The sequence below is a fragment of the Ursus maritimus genome (assembly GCF_017311325.1).
Source record: "Ursus maritimus isolate PB19 chromosome X unlocalized genomic scaffold, ASM1731132v1 scaffold_X1, whole genome shotgun sequence".
Lineage (NCBI taxonomy): Eukaryota > Metazoa > Chordata > Mammalia > Carnivora > Ursidae > Ursus > Ursus maritimus.
The window spans coordinates 69978039-70002128 of record NW_024423319.1 but is presented as its reverse complement, the minus strand read 5'-3'; positions in this window follow the sequence as shown (position 1 = coordinate 70002128).

Genomic DNA, 24090 nt, shown 5'->3' with positions numbered 1-24090 from the left:
CATTATCTATAATAGCCAAATTATGGAAAGAGCTCAAATGTCCACTGACTGATGAATGGATAAAGAAGATATGGTAGATATATGCAATGGAATATTACCCAGCCATAAAAAGAATGAAATCTTGCCATTTGTCATGACGTGATTGTAGCTAGAGAGTATTATGCTCAGCAACATACATCAGTCAGATAAAGAGAAATACCATATAATTTCACTCATATGTGGAATTAAGAAACAAAACAAATGGGTATGGGGGGAAAAGAGAGGCAAACCAAGACATAGTCTCTTAACTAGAGAAAACAAACTGATGGCTACCCAAGGGAAGGTGGGTGGGGGTTGGGTTAAGTGGGTGGTGGTATTAAGAAGGGCACTTCTGGTGAACATTGGGTGCTGTATGTAAGTGATGAATCACTAAATTGTACACCTGAAATTATTACACTGTATGTTAAGTTACTAGAATTTAAATAAAAATTTAAAAAAAAAACCCACATTCTTTATCTCTCCTTCATTGATGAATGGTAACCTTGTTGGGGAGAGTGTTTTTTGTTGTAGTTTTATTTTTTAAGATTTATTAATTTGAGGGAGAGAGAGAGAGAATGAGCAGGAAGAGGGCAGAGGGAGGAAAGAATCCTGAAGCAGACTCCCTGCTGAGTGTGGAGCCTGATGCAGGGCTCGATCCCAGGACCCCAAGATCATGACCTGAGCTGAAATCAAGGGTCAGCTGCTCAACCAACTGAGCCACCCAGGTACCCCTGGTTGTAGGTTTTGAGTATATCATGCCAATTTCTTCTGACCTTCTAAGTTTCTGCTGAAAAATCAGCTGATAGCTTTATGGGTTTTCCTTTGTACTTAACTAGTCACTGCTTTCTTGTTGCTTTTAAGAGTCTCTCTTTATTTTTAAATTTGCCATTTTAATTGTTACTTGTCTTGGTGCGGACCTCCTCGGGTTCTTCTTATTTGGGACTCTCTTTGATTACTGGACCTGGATGTCTGTTTCATTCTTCAGGTTCAGAAATTTTCAGCTATTATTTTTTCAAATAAGATTCCTGACTCTTTGTCTTTCTTATCTCTTTAGAGACCTGTATAATGTAAATATTGGTACGTTTGATGTTGTCCCAGATGTCCCTGAATCTATCCTTTTTTAAGTTATTTTATTTTCTTTTGCTGTGTAGCTTGTATGCTAAACCCTTTCTTCCAGATTCCTGATTTGTTGCTGTTCTTCTTCTAATCTGATGTTGATTCCTTCTAGTTTCTTTTATTTTATGGTTATTATATTCTTCAGCTTTGATTTTTTTTAATATTTTTGTCCTGTTTATTGAAATTCTGTCTGAGTTCATCCACTTTTCTCTCAAGTTTGGTAAGCATCTTTATTATCATTACTTTGAACTCTTCATCAGGTTGATTGCTTATCTTCATTTCAATTGGTTCTATTTCTGGTTTTGTCTTGTTCCTTCTTTTGGAACATATTATATTCTCTCCTCATTTTTTTTTGATGTCCTGTGTTTGTTTCTATGAATTAGGGTAAAAAGCTACCTCTCCCAGTGTTGAAGAAGTGGCCTTGTGAAAAACATCTCCTGGGTAGACTGTGTGTGCCTGGTGGGTTTTGCTGGCTGCTTAGAGCTGTATTGTTTGCTTCCTAGAGTTTTCTGGGTACTTTATGTTGGGACCACTCTGGTGGGATGACTGGAGTTGAAGCGGGCAGCAGATAGGGGGTTCCAGTGTGCTCTATTGAGGAGTCATCCTGTTGAAATAGTTGGATTTTAAGAGGGCACAGGTGTGGACCAGGGGCTTCCAGGGCATTTGAGCATGAGAGTGCCCTGAGGGACATCTGGAGCTGAAGTAGATGTGGACCAGGTGGTCCTGGGGTGCTTCAAATAGGGGATGCCTTGCAAATTGGTTGGAGTTGCAGTGGATGTGAGCCTGCAGTTTATGTCTGGATTTGCAGTAGTTGCAGCCTGAGGATGTCCCAGTATGCACCACACTAAGGTCACCTTAGTGGGATGGCTGGAACTCTGGCAGATATGGGTGTGGGGGCCGCTTTAGGGGGACATCTGGGGCTGGGATGGACTAGGGTCCTGGTGCTCACTGAAGCAACAGGCTGGGTAGACACCCAGATCCTGCTCCTGTCTGTGCTATAAATGTGGAGTGGAAATTTAAACAATGGTGCTTGTTAACACCTTTAATCTCGGAAAGATTTCTAGCAATTCCCCCACCATTTAACAGATACTTTAGGGTTAGTTCAATTCTAGTCTAGCTTCCTTTTATACCACAGTTTTTTTTTTCTGTGCCCCAATGTGCCTGGGACTGGTGTGGGCTAGGGGTTTGGGGATTGCTGAGACAGCAGGCCAGCTAGAGCACCTGGACCCTACTCCTTTCTGTGCTATTAAGGTGGAGGGGAAACATAAATAATGATACTTCCCAGCACATCCAGCACTGGAGAGAATTGTAGTGTTTTCCCACTGTTTGGAAGACACTGTAGCATTAGTTCACTTGTAATATAGTTGTCTTTTAAACTGTGGCACTTTTTTTTTTGTGCCCCAGGGCAAAGAAACCTGCCCAGAGTCCCTGAGTACTATCCTTCCCCACTGCAGTTCACAGCATTGGGAGTGTGGTTCCCAACAGTACCCAGTGTCCATCTCTCCTGCCATTCTTTATGTGGTCCCTCTATCCTTTATTGTGCAAAGCTTTTCAATTAGCCCTAATGTCTTTAAGAGAAATTACTCTATATGTAGGTATAAATTCAGTGTGTCATATGAGAGTATGAGTTTAAGATCTTCCTATGCTGCTGCCTTAGACCCTCCCTCAAGATGTGGTATGTATTTATACAAGAGAATGTTTTTCAACCATAACAAAGAAGGAAATCCTGGCATTTATGACTACATGCATAAACCTTGAGGTGATTACGTTAATTGAGATAAGTCAGAGAAAAACAAATACTGTATGATATCACTTATATGTGGAATCTTAAAAAGCCAACTTTTAAAAACAGAGAGTAAAATGTGCTTGTCAGGGGCTGCGGAGCAAGTGAATCGGGAGATGTTGATCAAAGGGTGCAAACTCACAACTAGAAGATGAATAAGTTCTGGAGATCTGACACAACATAGTGATTTAGGCAAACAGTACCATATTGTATACTTTAAAGTTGCTAAGAAACTAGATCTTAAATTCTGTGACCACAAAAAAGGAGATGATTATTACATGATGTAATAGAGGTGTTAGCTAATCCTACAGTGGTAATCATGTTAAAATGTATACATGTATCAAATAAAAACACTCATGTGTGGAATTTAAGAAACAAAACAAATAAGTATAGGAGGAAAAAAGAGAGGTAAACCAAAGAATGTTGTATACCTTAAAGTTACACAATGTTATATGTAAATTATATAGGTAAATAAGGTAATATTATATAGGTATTATATATTATATAGGTAAATAAATAAATATTTCCAAAGTCCAACATAGACCTACTGGTATTTGTACTTTTAAAATAGCTTTATTGAGGTATTTTTGATATTTTTTTTAAAAATGGGCACATTTAATGTCTACAATGTGAATAAACACAGATATGTACACATCTGTGAAACCATAGTCACAATCAAAATAATAAATATATCTATTACCTCCAAAAAAAGAGAAAACAGTGAAATATAAAATGGAAAAACAAGAGAGAAACGTCATTGAAAAAAAAGGTGATTATTTGAAAATATCAATAACACTGAGAAACATCTAGTAAAACTGACAAAGAGAGAAGGTGTAAATCACCAATATCAGGAATGAAACAGGGCATATAAAACTACAGATACTTCTGTCATTAAAATGAAAAAAGGGACTACGAGAAAGAACTCTATGCATATAAATTCAACAACTTAGATTAATGAACCAATTTCTCATAATCCACAAACCAGTAATAAACATCCAATATGAAATAGGTAAATTGAAAGTCCTAAGAAAATTGAATCCAAAATTTGAAAGTATGTGAGAAAAGAAATCTTCAGGTTCGCATGGTTTCACTATAATATTATACCAAATATTTAGGGAGGAATTTGTACTAAATCTATATGGAATGTGGAAGACATCGCTTTTACTTTCTTGAAGTTTTATAACAAAGCGTGGAAATTAAATAATAAACAAATAATTATAAGTGTACTTAGTATTGGGAATTTTTTATACACTTCCATTGCACCATATACTTCTAAATACTCACGCATCAATACTATAGTAAAATCCAATCTTTCCTGGGTGAAAATGGGAGAAGCTTGAGGCTAGGGTGTAAGTATAGGGTGGATGTTCCTAATGAATGATACATAAATTGATATCTTAAGGATAAGTAGGAATTGACTAGGTAAAAAAAGGGGGGGAGAATATTCAGATTGTAAAGAATATCATTCTTGCAGCTTTAAGATGGAGGAGGGCTTGGCATGTTGAAAGAACTGAGAGGTCTAATGTGGTTGGAGTGGAAATAGAAAGGTTGCAAATGGAGATAGATAAAACTGGGAAACAAAATTTAACTTTGTGGGTCAAGTTAAGTATTTGGGGCTTTCTCCAATGAGCATTTGAAAGGCACTGAAGCAGAGATGAGATACAATCAAATGCTCATTTTTCAAAGATCACTTTGGTGAATGTGTGAAGGATTGCAGGGGCATAAGAACAGTTGTAAGTGGATTGATTAAGAGACTATTAGGCCAGTCTAAAGGTGAGAGTGGATTAGCCTGGATTCATGACTGAATGTATGGAGGGAAGAAGATGGAATGAAAATATTTTAGAGACAAAATAAGCAAATTTACTGATAGGTTGTCTGTGGAGGGTGATGGCAAGGGAGAAAGACAGGATGGCTTTTACAATCCTCTCTTTGTCTGCAAAGTTGGTGTTGTCACCAATGAGAACATTCCCAGTATATGTAATATGCCTGGCACAGAACCTGATATATAGTAGGTGCTCTGGAAGTGTGAATTCCCTTATACTTTAGTAATAATATAAACAAAACAAAACCTAAAGCCCAGTTTTCCCATTCCTTAGATGGCATTTGCTTCACTGAAGGGAACCTTGGGAGACCATCAACCTCTGAGGATTCCTTCTCATTATGCTTAATTTCCACTTTCATTTTTCCTTTCTTTGGGATAACCAGTGGTCTCATGAGCACTACCCCTGAATATACTGAATCCTTGATATAGGATAAGAAGATATGGCCTCTTCTCAGGAGGAGGATTGGTCTAAAGCAGACTGCAAGTTGACGACTGTGCTATGATGAAGCCTCTAGGGGCCTCTGGAACACTCTGATATTTGCATAATTTTTAACTTGGGTCAAAGGACATGGCCTCAGAACCCAGTCTTGACTGTTTTTATGATCTTCTCAGCAAAAGGGTCCCTATTCCTCATGAATGTTATTTGGCCAGAGGCTTGCCCTATGCCAGGATAAACCACCACCCCTTCCTTCTTGGACTGCTGCCCCCACACATAGAGGAAAATGGCTTGAAAGTGGTGCAGAGTAGGGAAAGCTGAGAAAGGAATGCATGAAGAAAAGCTGCCTGCAAAGAAAGATAAAAGCAAGGAATGCAATGGCCTGCCTGAGGGGCAAGGAAGGAAGCTAAGTGACAGAATAAACAGACCTCAAGGAGAACAAGAGTGAGAGTAAACACAGATGGGGAAGAAAAATAACTTATCTTCAGAGATTCACTTTTTGTGGTCTAAGTTGAAGCTCTGAGAGTCACAGCCAAAAGGGACCTATGAATCCTAAGCATAAGCATTTTCTCTGGTGTGAGAGATGTATTAGCTATCTGTGTGATCTTGGAAGCACTCTTACCACTCTAAATTTCAATTTCCCGAAAGCAACATGAGAGGGTGGGACTAGAATACCTCTAAACTGTACCAGCATGTGATTTTAGATGAAGATGAAAAATCAAGTGGGCATTACAGAATAAATAAAGTGACTTAGTTATTAGATAGTTGTCCCTGGCAGTGCAGAGAGTGGAGGGTAGAAGGGTCCAGAAGATTGAGACCTCTTTCAAAAGATACCATGCATAAAGCACATGCCACAAAGTCTGTCAAATAAATGCAGAACTTACATGGGGACCCACCAGTGGACTCCTGAGTTTTCTCTGAGTACATCCAAAACCTGGGATTTGACTCTGGCTACAGAATGCCTACTCTGATGCCTTGCAACATATTTATCATCTCTGGCAGGTCTGCAAGTTTTGCTTATTTAAATGATACCTAACGTCCTCATTAGAGGAATACACACAAAAAAAGATAATTTTGAAGATCTCAATAATTTGTCCAAGACAATCAAAAAGTAAAATGTAAGCCTAATACATCACTTCAATGGCATTATCTAATTAGAAGAGGGACAAGAGCTAAGGGTGGGAGCTTGATAAAACAGAGTTGAGCTTAATATAAGAAAGAACATTGTAGCTGCCTCAGGGTGGGGATGGGGTCCATCACCATAGGTGATCACAGAATAAGTTTTGGAAGGTAAATATATCCTTCATAGTACTTAATCTCCTTTTATGTTACAGATATTAGGAAATTTTAAGTTGCAAGGAAAATGAGTACCTGGATTAGCTGAGGTCATATCATGTTATACAGAGGTGTCTTGGGGGATACAGAGGCCACAATGGTGAAACGGAATTGTGTGACCTCATGGAGAATGAGAATAATGACTCAGCATCATTCAAGATGTAACCACAGTTCCAATGGCTCAGATATCTGTTTGATCCTCCATAAAGAACACCATTTCTGTTAGCCATTTGTATGTCTTCATTGGAAAAGTGTCTGTTCATATCTTCTGCCCGTTGTTTAATTTCATTATTTGTTTCTCGTGTATTGAGTTTGAGAAGTTCTTTGTAAATGTTGGATAGCAGTCTTTTATCTGTAGTATCATTTACACATATCTTCTCCCACTGTGTGGGCTGCCTCTTAGTTTTTTTGACTGTTTCCTTGGCTGTGCAGAAGCTTTTGATCTTGATGAAGTCCCACAAGTTCATTTTATCTTTTGTTTCTCTTGCCTTTGGAGATGTGTCATGAAAAAAGTTGCTGTGGCTGATGTCGTAGAGATTGTTGCCTAGGCTCTCCTCTAGGATTTTGATGGATTCCTGTCTCACATCGAGGTCTTTCATCCATTTAGAGATTATCTTTGTGTATGGTGTGAGAGAGTGGTCAAGTTTCATTCTTCTGCATGTAGCTGTCCAATTTTCCCAGCACGATTTACTGAAGTGACTCTCTTTTTGCCACTGGAAGTTTTTTCCTGCTTTATCAAAGATTAGTTGCCCAAAGAGCCGAGGGTCCATTTCTGGGTTCTCTATTCTGTTCCATTGGTCTATGTGTCTGTTTTTGTGCCACCACCATGCTGTCTTTGTGATCACAGCTTTGTAGTACAACTTGAAATTCGGCATTGTGATGCCCCCAGCTTTGTTTTTCCTTTTCAACAATTCCTTGGCGATTCCGGGCTTTTTCTGGTAATGTTCAAAATCATTAGCCATCAGGGAAATTCAAATCAAAACCACATTGAGATACCACCTTATACCAGTAGTAATGGCAAAAATTGAGAAGGCAAGAAACAACAAATGTTGGAGAGGATGTGGAGAAAGGGGATCCCTCCTACACTGTTGGTGAGAATGCAACTTGGTACAGCCACTTTTCAAAACAGTGTGGAGGTCCCTCAGAAAGTTAAAAATTGAGCTACCTTATGATCCAGCCATTGCACTACTGGGTATTTACCCCAAAGATACAGATGTAGTGAAGAGATGGGCCATATGCACCCCAATGTTCATAGCATCACTGTTTACAATAGCTAAATTGTGGAAGGAGCCGAGATGCCCTTCAAGAGATGACTGGATTAAGAAGATGTGGTCCATATATACAATGGAATATTACTCAGCCATCAAAAAGAACGATTTCTCAACATTTGCTGCAACATGTATGGGACTGGAGGAGATAATGCTAAGCGAAATAAGTCAAGCAGAGAAGGAGAATTATCATATGGTTTCACTCATTTATGGAACAGAAGAAGTAGGAAGATTACATTTTATCCAACCTTTATTGGATACATAGCAGTAAATGGGCATCAGCCATCATCTCAAGAACATTTCAAGTATCTGGTTATTGTAGAATTATACAAATTTATCTCAGCAATTGCATTTATTTATCTAGATAAAACAAAGATCTTTTTCCTTGAGCCATTTAAACAAAGCTAAGGAAGTTCTGTATCTTTCCTGAGAGAACAGTGTGTCCCATGAGGGTGTCTATTCTAGGAAGATCAGTAGGAGAAGAAAGGGATAAAGAAAGGGGGGGTAATCAGAAGGGGGAATGAAGCATGAGAGACTATGGACTCTGAAAAACAAACTGTGGGCTTCAGAGGGGAGGGGGTGGGGGAATGGGATAGGCTGGTGATGGGTAGTAAGGAGGGCACGTATTGTAAGGTGCACTGGGTGTTATACGCAACTGATGAGTCATCAAACTTTACATCAAAACCAGGGATGTACTGTATGGTGAATAACATAACATAATAAAAATATTATTATGAAAAAAATGTAAAAAATTAAAACAATACCTAAAAATAAAGATATTATGGATGGAAAAAAAATAATTCAATAGAACCTCAATAATTTTTTAAAATCCCAATGTAAATTAAGAGTTTGAATAACTCTGATATGTGTTTTCTAAAGTTTACTAGTTTTGTATAAGTTTATAATATTAATGCACAGAAGAATGCAGTATGACTCAGATAATGTATTAAGAACTGTCTTTTTTTTCTATTGAAAAAACCACAATACCACAGTCTGATTACTGCAGCTATGTATGAAGAGTTCATATCTGAGTTATTCTTCCCACTTTATACTTCTTTTTCAAAATTGTAGGTATTCTGGTTTCTTTGCCTTTTCATCCACATTTTAGAATTATCTATTCTGTATATATATAAAATATTACTGAGATTTTTTACAGGAATTATTAAGCTTATATAAATTCGGGGGAGAACTGACATTTTTATTGTGCTGATTCTTCCAACCCATGACCATGGTATTTCTTTCCATTTATTTATGTCTTTTTGATTTCTTGTATCAGCATTCTATAATTTTCAAGATATAGATTCTATAGCCAAGGAAAAAAGTAACAACTTATGTGTTCAATTATACAGAGTTGTTTAAATAAATATGAAACATCTTTACAATGAGATACCCTGTAGCTGGTTAAATGATGATATAAAAATATAGTTATTTACATAGATCTTCACTGTTAAATATCAGAATATCATTCAAGTTTTTTGTTCTTCAGATTTCTGGCAAATGGGAAGCACACAAAAAGACAACTACTCAAATGGAAAACAAGTGCTAATTGTATTCACTTGGGCAAGATGGTTATACTCCCTCCCAGTGTAGATCTATAGCTTAGAGAAAGTAAAAGTTGTAATTTAGAAAAATTAGTGTAGGTTTGAGGCTTAATTGCTGCATTTTATATTCTCTTGAATCTGCAAAACTGGTCTGGGTACATTTACCCAACAAGTTCTATGGATGAAGATTAGAGTCTGTCATATACATCTATTGCAGGCAGAAGAAAAAGAGTTGGGAGGATAACTGAAATGCAAATTTGTGTTTTTTACTTAGTGTCCTTACCTCATAGTGTCCAGAATGTGGAGGAGGGTCAGAAGTGCATAGGCATCGTAAATGAAAGGAAAGAAGGATACTACTTTTTAGCAATTGTAACCTTGCCCATCAATACATATGTCCACTCCAAATTTTTCTAAATTAATAACTACTAAAAGAGCCTGGGAAGATGTCAGTGTAGGAGGACCCTGAGTTCAATCCATCCCATGTTTACAGCTAGATATCATCCACATCCAAGTCAATAAGCCAGAGAATGATCTGAAGACTGAAAGAACAAACACCACAAATAGAGGAGAAGCTGCATCTGAAAAGTTAGGAAGCTCAGAAAGCCTGAAGGAGGCTGCCCTCAAGAGGGAGAAAGCTGTAAGCATGGAAAGGACAAAGAAATGGGCCTTTTCACCAGGGAGTTCACATGGGGAAGGCTAATCCCCATAATGTTTGGCATTATAAACCAGAGGGACTGAATTCCATGAGTTTGTATAACCAGTGGCACTTGGAACCCGGAGCTTTAAAAGTCAGCTGACTCATCACTGGGTGAGCAGGGATTGTCACTGATAGCTGGGTTGCTGCCCTTAGACAGTAGCCTGTGTGGAGAGGCAACATTAAAATGGCAGTTTAAATAATGCAGAGGGCAAATGGGAGACATATCTGTTCATACTGATTTTGGACCACGTCGGGGGACTTCTCTGAAAGCAAGGAAGCTGGCAGGCTCTACATTCCTCCCCCACCCCCAGCAAAAACACAGAGCCATCTGCACGAGGTGGTGCTGTACAGACACTTGCTACCTAACTTACTAGCAGTGTGCCACAGCCATGAGTTCTGTAAAATGTCCCACTCCAAGCTGGTTAGCCTCAGGCCTGGGTTCAGGGCATATTCTGTTAAAGCCCAATGAGCACCACACCCAGCCACAATGCCCAGCTGCACTCTCCTGCCACCATCCTGCACTGGGCCAAACTAAACCCAGGCATCATCACATACTGTGCTAAGACTCATGCCGTCAGTTACACTGACACACAGTCCCCAGTTACTGTAGCACTTCAGGGGTTCTGGCATAGGACTATTAGCCTGGTACAAATTTTGCTGACACCTCTACCCTGCTCCCAAGTTCCCCAGCAGGCATGTACCCTCAGAGCTGCTGTGTATGGGTCCCATTAACACAACAGAGAACAAGCACAGCCCCTAAAAGGCAGAGTCAGTGCAGATGACTGCACTGAAAGGAAAATAGACTCAGACAAAAGAAAAAGATCACGGCATAAACAGTACACATAGGATACTCTCCTGAAGTCCCAGGTTCTGGTGAACAGTGGACACCTCCCTGCAGGGCCCTCCAGGACTTCCTCTTCAAAAAGGCACTACTTTCAGGAGCAGAAGACATAGTTGACTTTCTTAACACAATGAGACAAACAAAATGAGAAGGAAAATTTTATCTCAAATTAAAGAAAAAGATAGGGCCATGGCCAGATATCTAAGTGAAACAGATATAAGTAACATATCTGATAGAGGATTTAAAGCAATGATCATAAGGATACTTACCTGACTTGAGAAAACAGTGGAAGACATGAGTGAAGCCCTTAATATAGATATAAGGAATAACATAACAGAGATAAAGTGCTCAATAAACTAGATTAGAAACATGCATGATGGAATGAACAACAGAATGGAAGAAACAGAAGAACAGATTAGTCACCCAGAAGACAGAGTAATGGAAAGTAACTAAGCTGAACAAAAGAGAGAAAAAAATAATTATGTGAAATAAGAACAGACTTAGGGGTCTCAGTGACTCCATCAAACATAATAGCATTCATGTTATAGGAGTACAAAAAGAAGAGAGAGAAAAGGGAATAGAAAATTTATTTGAAGAAATAATAGCTGAAAACTTCCCTAACCTGGTGAAGGAAACAGACATCCAGATCCAGGATGCACAGAGAACTCCCATCAAAATCAACAAAAGTGGACTTACACCAAGACATATTGTAATTAAGTGGCAAAATATAGTGACAAAGAAAAAAATTTAAAGCAGCAAGGCCAAAGAACTCAATAACTTACAAAGGAGACCCCATTAGGCAACCAAGAGATTTTTCATCAGAAACTCTGCAAACCAGAAAGGAGTGGCATGACATATTCGAAGTGCTGAAAGTGAAAAATCTGCAGCCAAGAATACTCTATCCAACAAGACTATCATTCAGAACGGAAAGAGAGGTAAAGAATTTCCCAGACAAAAACTAAAGGAGTTCATGAACATTAAAACATCCTTGCAAGAAATATTAAAAGGGACTCTGTGAGTGGAAAGGAGAGACCAAAAGTGACTGCATGAAGGTAAGAAATAGAAAACCAGTAAGAATAAATATTTCTGTTAGAATCAGTCAAGGAAATTAAAAAAAAAGATATAAGATATAACAATATATACTTAAAATGTGGGAAGGAGAGGAAAAAAGAATAGATTCAAATTTAAACAACCATCAACTTAATACTGACTGCTGTATGCAGAAGAGGTTATATACAAACCTAATGGTAACCATATATGAATAACCACTAATAAATATGTAAAGATTAGAGAGAAAAAAATCCAAATATATCACTAAAGAAAATCAGCAAAACATGAAAGACAAGAAAGTATCAGAGAAAATCTTCAGAAACAACCACAAAGCATGTAATAAAATGGCAATATGTTCATATTATTAGTAATTACTTAGAGGGTGACTGGGTGGCTTAGTTGGTTAAATGCCTGCCTTCCGCTCAGGTCATGATCCTAGTGTCCTGGGATCAAGTCCTGCATCAGGCTCCCTGCTCTGTGGGGAACCTGCTCCTTCCTCTGCCTCTCTTTCTCTCTCTCTGTCTCCCATGAATAAAAAAAGAACAAAACTTTTGAAGAAAAAAATAATCACTTCGAATGTAAATAGACTAAATTCTCTAATAAAAATATATGGGGTGAAAGAATGGATAAAAAAACAAAGCCCATCTATATGCTGCCTTCAAGAGACTCATTATAAACCTAAAGACACCTGTAGGTTGATAGTGAGGAGGAGAAGAAACATCTATCAAGGAAATGGATGTCAAAAGAAAACTGGAGTAGCAATACTTACACTGAACAAAATGGACTTTAAAACAATACCTATAACAGGAGACAACAAAGGACACTGTATAACAATAAAGGGGACAATCCAACAAAAAGCTATAAAAATTGTAAATATTTGTGCACCCACCATAGGAGCACACAAATATATAAAACAATTAACAACAAACATTAAGAAACTAATTAGTAATATAATAATAGTAGGGGACTTTCACATCCTACTTACATAAAAGGGCAGATCATCTGAATAGAATATCAACAAGAAAACAAGAGCTTTGAATGACACACTAGGCCAGATGGACAAAACATATATATTGAGAACATTCCATTCTAAAACAACAGAATATACATTCCTTTTTTAAAATAATAATATTTTTTATTATATTATGTTAGTCACCATACAGTAGTACATCCCTGGTTTTTGAAGTAAAGTTCGATGATTCATTACTTGTGTATAACACCCAGTGCACCACGCAATACATGCCCTCCTTAATACCCATCACCAGCCTATCCCATTCCCCCACCCCTCTCCCCTCTGAAGCCGTCAGTTTGTTTCCCAGAGTCCATAGTCCCTCATGGTTCATTCCCCCTTCTGTTTACTCCCCTTTTTTTTATCCCTTTCTTCTCCTACCAATCTTCCTACTTCTTCTGTTCCATAAATGAGTGAAACCATATGATAATTGTCTTTCTCTGCTTGACTTATTTCACTTATCATTCTCTCCTCCAGTCCCATACATGTTGCAGCAAATGTTGAGAAATCATTCTTTCTGATGGCTGAGTAATATTCCATTGTATATATGGACCACATCTTCTTAATCCAGTCATCTGTTGAAGGGCATCTCGGCTCCTTCCACGATTTAGTTATTGTGGACAGTGCTGCTATGAACATTGGGGTGCATATGGCCCTTCTCTTCACTACGTCTGTATCTTTGGGGTAAATACCCCGTAGTGCAATGGCTGGGTCATAGGATAGCTAAATTTTTAACTTTTTAAGGGACCTCCACATTGTATTCCAGAGTGGCTGTACCAACTTGCATTCTCACCAACAATGTAAGAGGGATCCCCTTTCTCCACATCCTCTCCATAATTTGTTGTTTCTTGCCTTGTCCATTTTTGCCATTCTAACTGGTGTAAGGTGGTATCTCAGTGTGGTTTTGATTTGAATTTCCCTGATGGCTAATGATTTTGAACATTTTTTCATGTGTCTGTTAGCCATTTCTATGTCTTCATTGGAAAAGTGTCTGTTCATATCTTCTGCCCATTTTATGATTTGTTTATTTGTTTTTTTGTGTATTGAGTTTGAGAAGTTCTTTGTAGATCTTGGATACTAGTCTTTTATCTGTAGTGTCATTTGCAAATATATTCTCCCAGTCCATGGGCTTTCCAAGTGCACATGTAACATTCTTCAGAATGAATCACATATTAGACCACAAAACAAGCCTCAACAAATTCAAGAAGTTTGAAAGTATACCATGAATCTTTTCTGACAACAATGTTATGAAACTAAAAATCAAAGAGGGAAAAAAAAGGAAAGACCACAATGACATGGTAGTTAAATAACATACTACTAAACGATGAATGCCTCAATTGAGAAATGAAAGAAGAAATAAATGGTACATGGAAACAAATGAAAAATGAAAACACAATGGCCCCAACCTTTGGGATGCAGCAAAAGCTATTATAAGAAAGAATTTTAAAGCAAAGTAGCCTATCTCAAGAAGCAAGGAAAATCTTAAATAAACAACCTAACCTTGCACCTAAATGAGCTAGAAAAAGAACAACAAATGAAGCCTAAAGCCAGCAGAAGGAAGAAAATAATAAATATTAGAGAAGATATAAATTATATAGAAACTAAAATATAATAATAGAACAGATCAATGAAACCAGGAGTTCATTCTTTTTCTTTCATGTTATTACATTCAGTTAACCAACATACTGTACATTCTTTGAAAAAGCAATGAAGTTGATAAACCTTTATTCAGATTTATCAATAAAAAAAGAGAAAGGACTCAAATAAAATCATAAATGAGAAAAGAGAAGTAACAACCAACACCACAGGAGTACAAACAATTAAAAAGAAGCTACCCAAACTAAAACAGGAAGAAATAGTAAAATTGAACAGACTGATATACAGCAAATAAATTGAATGAGTGGTTAAAAACTCCCAATAGGGGTGTCTGGGTGGCTCAGTCAGTTAAGTGTCTACCCAGAGCCCTGGGATCGAGCCCCACATTGGGCTCCCAGCTCAGCAGGGAGTCTGCTTCTCCCTCTCCCTCTGCCTCTCCCCCCGCTTCTGCTTGCTCTCTCTTTCTCTCTCTCTCTCGCGCTCTCCCTCTCAAATAAATAAATTAAATCTTTTAAAAAATAAAAAAATTAGTAATAAATAAAATAAAAATACACTCCCAACAAACACAAGTCCAGGGCCGGATGTCTTCACACATGAATTCTAACAAACATTTAAAGAAGAGTTAATACCTGTTCTTCTCAAACTAGTCCAAAAAACAGAAAAGAAAAAAAAAAAACCAAATTCATTCTATGAGGCCAGAAATACCCTGATAGTAAAAACAGATAAAGACATCACTAAAAGAGAGAACTACAGGCTAATATCCCTCATGAACATAGATGCAAAAATCCTCAATAAAATACTCGCAAATGCATTCCAAAAATATGTTAAAAAATCATTTGCCATAATCAAGTGGGATTTATTTCTGGGTTTCAAGTGTGGTTCAATATTCACAAATCAATCAACATGACACATCACATCAATAAGAAAAGGATAAGAACCATATGATCACTTTAATAGACACATAAAAAGCTTTTGACAATGTAAAACATCCATTCATAGTAAAAACTCAACAAACTAGGATTACAGGGAAAATACAACATAATAAAGGCATGCATGAAAAACCCACAGACAATATCATCCTCAATGGAGAAAAACTGAGAGCTTTTCCCCTAAGGTCAGGCACAAGACAAGGAAGTCCACTCTCACCACTTTTACTACACATAGTACTTGAAGTCCTAGCCACAGCTTTCAGCAACAAAAAGATATAAAAGGCATCCAAATTGGTAAGGAAAAAGTAAAACTTTCACTCTTTAGGTTTATGACATGATACTTAATATAGAAAACCTGAAGGCCTCCACCAAAAAACTGCTAGAAACTTTGAATTCAGTAAAGTCACAGGACACAAAAATCAATGTACAGAAATCTGTTGCATTTCTATACACAACAATGAAGCAGTAGAAAGATAAATTAAGGAATCAATCCCATTTACAATCTCACCAAAAATAATTCCCTACCTAGGAATAAATCTATCCAAAGAGGTGAAAGACCTGCACTCTAATACTATAAAACTCTGATGAAAGAAATTAAAAATGACACAAAGAAATATAAAGACATTCCATGCTCATGGATTGAAAAAAACAAATATTAAATATGTCTATACTACCTAAAGCAATCTGTCTATACTACCTAAAGCAATCTACATACACATTTAATGTAATACCTATCAAAATGAAAACAGCATTTTTCACAGAACTGGAACAAACAATCCTAAAATTTGTATGAAACAACAAAAACCCTTGTCAGGAATGGCCAGCAATCCCTGTACCGATGGATGAAAGATTACTCCAGACTTTGCTGTGAAAGAAAGGAGAAGGCAAGGGGGTCAATGTTCAGAAGTGAAGACCCTTTGCTCTTCTTTGCTCCCACTTTTATTGGTCCTTCAGGATAATCACAAATCCTTATCACTGTTCCTCAAGCACAGGATGTGTGACAAGGGGTCTTACTGAAACCGGGAGGATCTGTTTAAGGGAAAGACACAATATGCTAATTTGCGTGTTCTACGAGTTTTGGTAAACATAGCCTAAGGGACAATGCCTACATCTCTTAGATCACAGGGTGGCTCTTTGGGCTAGGAAAGTTTCAGGAAGGCAACTCCCTGCGGCATTCCAACAGCAGAGTGGTCACACAGGCCTTGGTATTCCAAAGGCCTACATCTGACCTTCTCCAAAACCTTCCCTGCCCTCAGCGGCCTCTGTGTTACATTTTAGCAAGCCAGGTATTATGGCTGATATCATGCTCTACATTAACCCCAACATCTCCCCCCTTTTTGTTTCTTTAAAGTGGTAGCAAGTAGTTCTTGAGACTGTGTAGATAGACTTCACATCTCTGGCATGGATAGGGCATTTATTCCAATTTTGCAGACTATCATGAGAAGAAAAACAGTAATTATTATTACAAGGACAATTCCTAAGAATCCTCATTTTGTGGAAGAGAACCATGTGGCTGGGTTAAGCCTCTGAAGATTGTTAGAAAGAGATTGTCAAGCTTCTGTATGAAGCTTATGATTTTCCACCACCACCAGTGAGGTGAGGATTTGATCCTGTAGCTGCTGAAGGTCAAAAGATAAATTATCATGGAATGATCCATGCATTTGTTTCTTTATCTTTTCCCAATCATATATGGACTGATTCCAGGGCATGGGGGTAACACGGATGGATCTGTGAACCCAGTCACATAAGAGGCCTTGCCGATAGGCTAAGGCTTCTTGTTTTCCCCCAAGATATTCAATAGCAGCTTCCATTAGTAGAAGATGTCCTAATATTTTTTGATCAATAGTATGTTGAAGTTGAAATTCCCTTGTGGTATTAATAGCCAGCTGGTCCACAAAGGCAGCAGTCTGAATCGAGTGAAAAAGAGAGGCACCTGCCATGCTAGTGGCGGTAATCATTGAGATAGCCGCAGTAATGCTGGCAATGAGTAGACCCAAGAAGCGCTTGGGTTGTCTGATGTCAGATAATGCCTGATTCAGAATGCTAATGGATTTGGATTCTTTCCAACCTCTGGTAAGATTAATAGGGATAGTGGCATTGTTGAAAATAGGAAAAGGGACATCTGCCTGAGTAACAGGTTTCCAGAGGGGGGGATTTATAACATAGGCCCAATAAAAGGACACAAAGCACCTAGGTGGCAGCAGAAAAAAGACAAGATTACATACCATGGTAGAACTGTATTAGGCACAGATACCTTGCCAAGAACATGTTTTCAGGAGTAGAGGGCTTACTGTTCTGTTGTAGAATCTCCTTGACTTTCTGGGTCATCTTCTTGAGGTCTCCCCAGGTCATGAATTTGGCCTTGTGGTTATTGGGGAAGTGTGTGAAGGGCAGCTGTTTTTCTTCCAGATTCAGGCGACTCATCTGAGGGACTGGTTTCTGACCATGTCAATCCATGGTAATGTTTAACGTTTCTAACACAGATCCTCACTGGTCAGTCCATAGTGGAAACCAAGGCATAACCTCACTGCCATGTTATGAGTTCTAATGGTCCCTGCCAAATGCCCATGTTCGGGTCCTTCCAGAATACTCGGGCTCATGTTTTTGATGGGGAGTGCAGTTTAAAATGTTTTTCTTTAGCAGGGGTTTCAAAATCAGAGTTTAAATTAGAAAGATCTAGGGTAAGCAATGCTTTCTATAATTGTGCTATAGGACCCGTATCTCCCCCTTTTTGTTTTTGTATCATGCATTTAAGGGTAGAATGTGCTCTCTCTATAAAAGTCTGATTATGACTGATTTGTCTCTGAATAGCTTGCTGTAATTTATTGATGAATTTGACAAAGGGTTCTTGGGGGCCCTGCTTTAATAGAGGCAAAAGAGCCTTGAGGAATGCCTTGATCAGGGATCTCTGTTCCCAAGCTCGTTTTGCACAAAGAAAGCATTGTTCAAAGACTTGAGGGTCCATAAGAAGTTGTCATCCTACATATGGACCTTTCCCCCAAACCGTATTAGCCACTATAACCGTAATAGCCCCTAACCGTATTAGCCACCTCCTGCTAAGTGATTGAGCAGCTTGTTGTTCACATAAATCATCATATTCAGTATGCCAGACCAAATACTGAGGGGCCCCAAGTACTGATTTACATAAATGCTTTGTTTACAAATGAATATTTTATCACATTTCTGTAAGTCATTGATATCTTAAGTTTCCTTAATCTGGAAGAGCCAAATTTAGAGAATCAGCAATGTTTTAAATAAGACTCACCAACCTGTAATAATCTTTTAGTTCATTTAGTCCCATGTTACTAATTCTTGTTTAATTTGAATTCAGCTTTAGTTAGTTCTGGAAGTTCTTACCCATTTCAGTTTTTTAGGTTTTTAGAGATAATAAAAAACCTGTATTTGTCCTAAGTCCTTTATATGAATTTCTTGAAGATGAACCTCATTTTGTAAGAGAATAAGAACAATTATAAATGACAAAAACTCTGAAATGGATGTTGTTAGTGATCTGAGAAATCTTTATGATGCAACTGACAAGGAAACAGTTATTTTGTGACACATGAAACACTTCTACAGCCATAATATTGAGTGTTGATGACCTTATACCATAAGGTAACAAATCAAACAAGCCTAATTAGTCAAGGAGACTTTGTTCATGATTTAAATCTTGGGGAAGTTAGACCTTAAAGGTTAAGGTTTCTAAGGTTAACCTTAGAAAGGTTTAAAGCACATGCCTAAATAGGATTAGGGATCATCAAAGACTTGATAAAGGCAAAATATAGAAACTGGTTTTCTGGGCAGACAAAAGAGAAAAAAACTTTGTTTACATTTTCTTATCAAGAGCAGACCAATGATTCAAGAAAACTTTTTCATTTGAACAGAGAGAAAATTTCAATCCTATACCACTATACCTTTAAAATCCCTTTATTTTAATCTTAGTCTGTTCTCACCACACCTAAAATTCCCCTCCAAAGATTTCCCTTCATAAACCTACAACTTCCTTTTGCATTCAGATTTTATTTCAAGCCATTTTTCTCCAAATAACCACCTTATTTGGGACAAAATTACCTTCTTTTACCTTTAACAAATATGAAATTCCCATTCCTTATATCTTTCCTACTTTTCTACATACAGAGTTGCATGAATTTTGCACTCTTAGAAACCTTAGTCCCAATGAAGACTAAGTAGTAACCAATTGTGAACTGTTACACTGGAATTCTTTAGATGGCAAATTTATGAATCATCTTTTTGCTAACAAATTGCAAGAGAGATAATACGAGCTTATGTGACCTTTAGTAAATCTTGACAGACTAAGTTTTACATTTAGTGCTGATAACCTTAAAGACAGATCTATCTTAATTAAACTGATAGACTTAATTAGTTAAAATACTGAATTATGTTCCACCTGGATCCTCTTTTAGAAGTCCATTTGCTCCCCATTGTCAGTATTTACCCGAGACACTAGTGGGGAAATCTAGAGTGGGTGGTTTTAGGTCCAGGGGGTGCTCTTCTTGTTCCTTGATGGTAAGGGTAGGAGGAGCCATGGTGCCTGAGGCACCGAGGATGGTCTAGAAGCCAGTTATGCAGGACACACCCAAGGTGGTGCAGAAAGAGAAGGGGGAGGGGGAAAGAGAAGAGGCAAAGTGCTGCCAGAAGGCAGAGAAAGGGTTCCTGGTTCTAGAGTTCATCGGCTCCAGTAGAAGAGCAGATGCCATATTTTCCTGCCAACAAGGAGGAATAAGCAGTCCACGTTGGGCCAGAGAAGACAGGGAATTTCCCTGAAACAAAGGGAGTTTTGGCAGCTGCTTGGTAATATTCTTAAAGTTCCTGTCCCAAAGTAGACTAACCATAGATGGCTCAAATTATAGCCATTAACCCAGGAAATGAGTGAGGGAGACACCCCCACATCTATTAGAAGGAACAGTGAGAAAGAGAGAAAGAAAGAGTCAAGAGTCCCCTTTGTCTGGGATGGGCTGTGTTTCCTCCAGTAACCTGGGTTCACTCGGATGATGTCTATTTAGATAATTATCCAATATGTCAGGAGGGAGTTTACTAGCCAAACACATTCAGGCAAACCCAATTCTGCAAGGCCCTTAGGGTGGTGTTCTGGTATAGAGCAATGAAGGCCTAGGTAGGACAATAAGTACCCTAGGGCCATTTACCTTTTCCTACTGCAGAGCTCTAACTGATAGAAACCACTGAGACCATGCAGTGTTACAGAAGATCAGTACTTTCCTAAATTTTGCAATCTGAATTGTTTCCAACTGGTTAAAGTGCACCCCAAGGGAGAGTCCTTGGGAGCTGAAGAAAAGAGAAGGTCCATTACCTAGAAAATCACCCTGACTCCCAGGTGGCATCCCATGCAGGATATGTCGGAGCTTTCTGGTGTCAAAGCGACCCGAGGTGTCCCCTAAACAAAATCGCTATGACCACCACCACTGATATAAGCCCTTGTAGGAGGAAAGCCAGCTCTCCCCGCTATTTCCCCATCGCTTACTAGACTACAATGAGTGCCAGTGTATGGCCCAAAATACCATGCCTTGAAGGTTGTGTCATGAAGGTCATGTCTATTTTACCTTGCCTTGAAGAACCCGCCATTTTTAACCCATGGAAAACACGAGAAGTTTCAGCCTGGGAAATTATCCAATTTTGTAGCTAAAGTGGTTAGTACAGGATATTGATGGAAAGCAGTAAAGATAGAAATCCATCATGGTCTGAGCAACATTCCAACACACGTAGTCTTTACAGCCTACTTCCCTAGGAAACATTCCCCCGTAAGTATCGGTTCCCAGATGTAGCCCCCAGTAAGGATTGACTAAGTGGGGAGCAGAGGGGAGAAGGTGTGGAATGTCCTAGTCAGGGGGAGGTGGGAACTCTTCCTCGAGAGCCAGGTATTATGTCTGACCTCATGGTCTACATTAACCTCAACAGACGCTGAATAGCCAAAGTAAACTTGAGAAAGCAAAGCAAAGCTGGGGCATCAGAATTCTGGACTTCACATTATTATTGCAAAGTTATAGTAATCAAAACAGTATGGTACTGGCACAAAAATTGACAAATAGATCAACGTAACAAAATAGGAAACCCAGAAATGAACCCACTGCTATATGGTCAATTAATATTTAACAAGGAGGGGGAAAGATGGCGGAGGAGTAAGGGAACCTATTTCAACTGGTCCCCTGAATCAAGCTGGATATCTACCAGACCATCCTGAACCCCCACAAAATCAGCCTGAGATGTAAGAAGATACATCTGGATCTCTACAAACAGAACATCTCCGGTGGTTGGTCTTGAGGCATGAAACAGGGAGCCGAGAGTCTGCGGGTAGATATCGTAAGATAAATGGAAGGGGGAGAGAGCCCCCATGCTCATGAACTGGGAAAACAGTAGAGTCCCATGCTGGGGAGTGGGGCAGATGCACACACGAATAGCAGCGGGGAAACCAGACTAAAACCTGGAGTTCGGGAGTTCACATGGGAACGGGGCAGCTGGCAGTTTTAAAAGCACAAAGGGCAGAGATGTGCCCGGCCCTGGGAATGAGGACTGGGAAAGTGGCTGTGGAGTGAACAACCCAGGACACTGTGGGTTTTTAGCAGCACTGACAGAAACAGAGTCAATGTGGCCTGGAGAGCTCAGTGAAGAGCAAACTGTGATCTCTCTGTTCTGAGACAGAGGTTTGGATACAGTCACTGCTGCTCTGACTCTCAGAAGAGACACAGAAAGCCACCAGGGAAAGTCACCAGAGAACAAAAGCCCCCCAAAACCGATTCTCACTGAGCCCATCCTCCCCCCCTCCACGGGGGGCAGGGCAACCCTGCCCAAACAGGATTGCCTGAGTATCAGCACAGCAGGCCCCTCCCCTAGAAGGTAGGCTGAAAGAACAAGAAGCCCACATCACTAAGGTCCCTATAAAACAGGTGCATCTTGCTTGGGTCCTGGTCAATAATTTGGACTCTGTATATCCCCACAACCACACCTTATCAGAATGACAAAGAGGAGGAATCCCTAACAAAGGAAAGAAACAGAGACTGTGGCCTCCGCCACAGAACTAAGGGATATGAATATAACCAAGATGTCAGAAATGGATTTCAGAGTAACAATTATCAAGATGATGTATAGGCTTGAGAAAAATATTAATGAAAAATAGAATCTCTAAGAGCTGAAATGAGAACAAATCTGGTGGAAATTAAGAATTCTGTGAATGAAATGCAGTCTAAACTGGATGCTCTGACTGCCAGGGTAAATGAGGCAGAAGAAAGAATTAGTGAGTTAGAGATGAGATGATAGAAAAGAAGGAAAGAGAGGTAACATGGGAAAGAAAACTCCAATTTCTTGAAAAAAAGCTATGGGAGACTACTGATTCAATGGAACGTTCCAATGTCAGAATTATCGGGATCCCCAAGGGGGTGGAGAAAGCGAAAGGTCTAGAAGAGATATTTGAACAAACTGTAGCTGAGAACTTCCCTAATCTGGTGAAAGAAACAAGCATTAGTGTCCAAGAGGCAGAGAGGACCCCTCCCAAGATCAATGAGAACAGACCAACACCAGAACATATAATAGTACAATTCACAAATCTTAGATGCAAGGAAACAATCATGAAAGTGGTGAGGGGGAAGAGATTGCTTATGTACAGAGGGAGGAACATCAGAATAATGTCCGACCTGTCTACAGAGACCTGGCAAACCAGAAAGGTCTATCAAGACATATTCAGAGCACTAAGTGAGAAGAACATGCAGCCCATGATACTGTATCCATCAAAGGCTGTCATTCAGAATGGATGAAGAGACAAGGTGCTTCCAAGACCAGCAGAAACTGAAAGAATATGTGACCACCAAGCCAGCCCTACAAGAAATATTAAAGGGGGTTCTATAAAAGAAGAAAGACCACAAGAGTGATACAAAACATAAATTTACAGAGACAATCTATAGAAACAAGGATTTCACAGGCAACCTAATGACATTAAAATCATATCTCTCAATAATCACTCTCAATGTGAATGGCCTAAATGTTGCCATAAAAAGCCACAGGGTTGCAGATTGGATAAAAAGACATGACCCACCCACATGTTGTCTACAACAGACTCACTTTGAACCTAAAGATACATCCAGGCTGAAAGTGAAGGGATGGAGAACAATTTTTCATGCCAAAGGACCTCAAAAGAAAGCTGGGGTAGAAATTCTCATATCAGACAAATCAGATTTTAAGCTAAAGACTGTAGTTAGAGATACAGAAGGACACTATATTATTCTTAAAGGGTGTATCCAACAAGAGGATCTAACAATTATAAATATCTATGCCCCCAGCAGGGGAGCAGCCAACTACATAAGCCAACTGTTAACCAAAATAAAGAGACATATAGATAATAATTTGTTAATAGTAGGGGACTTCAACACTCCACTCTCAGCAATAAAGCGATCATCTAAGCAGAAAATCAACAAGGAAACAAGAGCTTTGAATGACACACTGGACCAGATGGACCTCATGGATATATACGGAACATTTCACCCTAAAAAAACAGAATATTCATTCTTTTTGAACACACATGGAACTTTCCCCAGAATAGACCATATATTGGGTCACAAAACAGGTCTCAACCGATACTGAAAGATTGAGATTATTCCCTGCATATTCTCAGACCACAATGCTTTG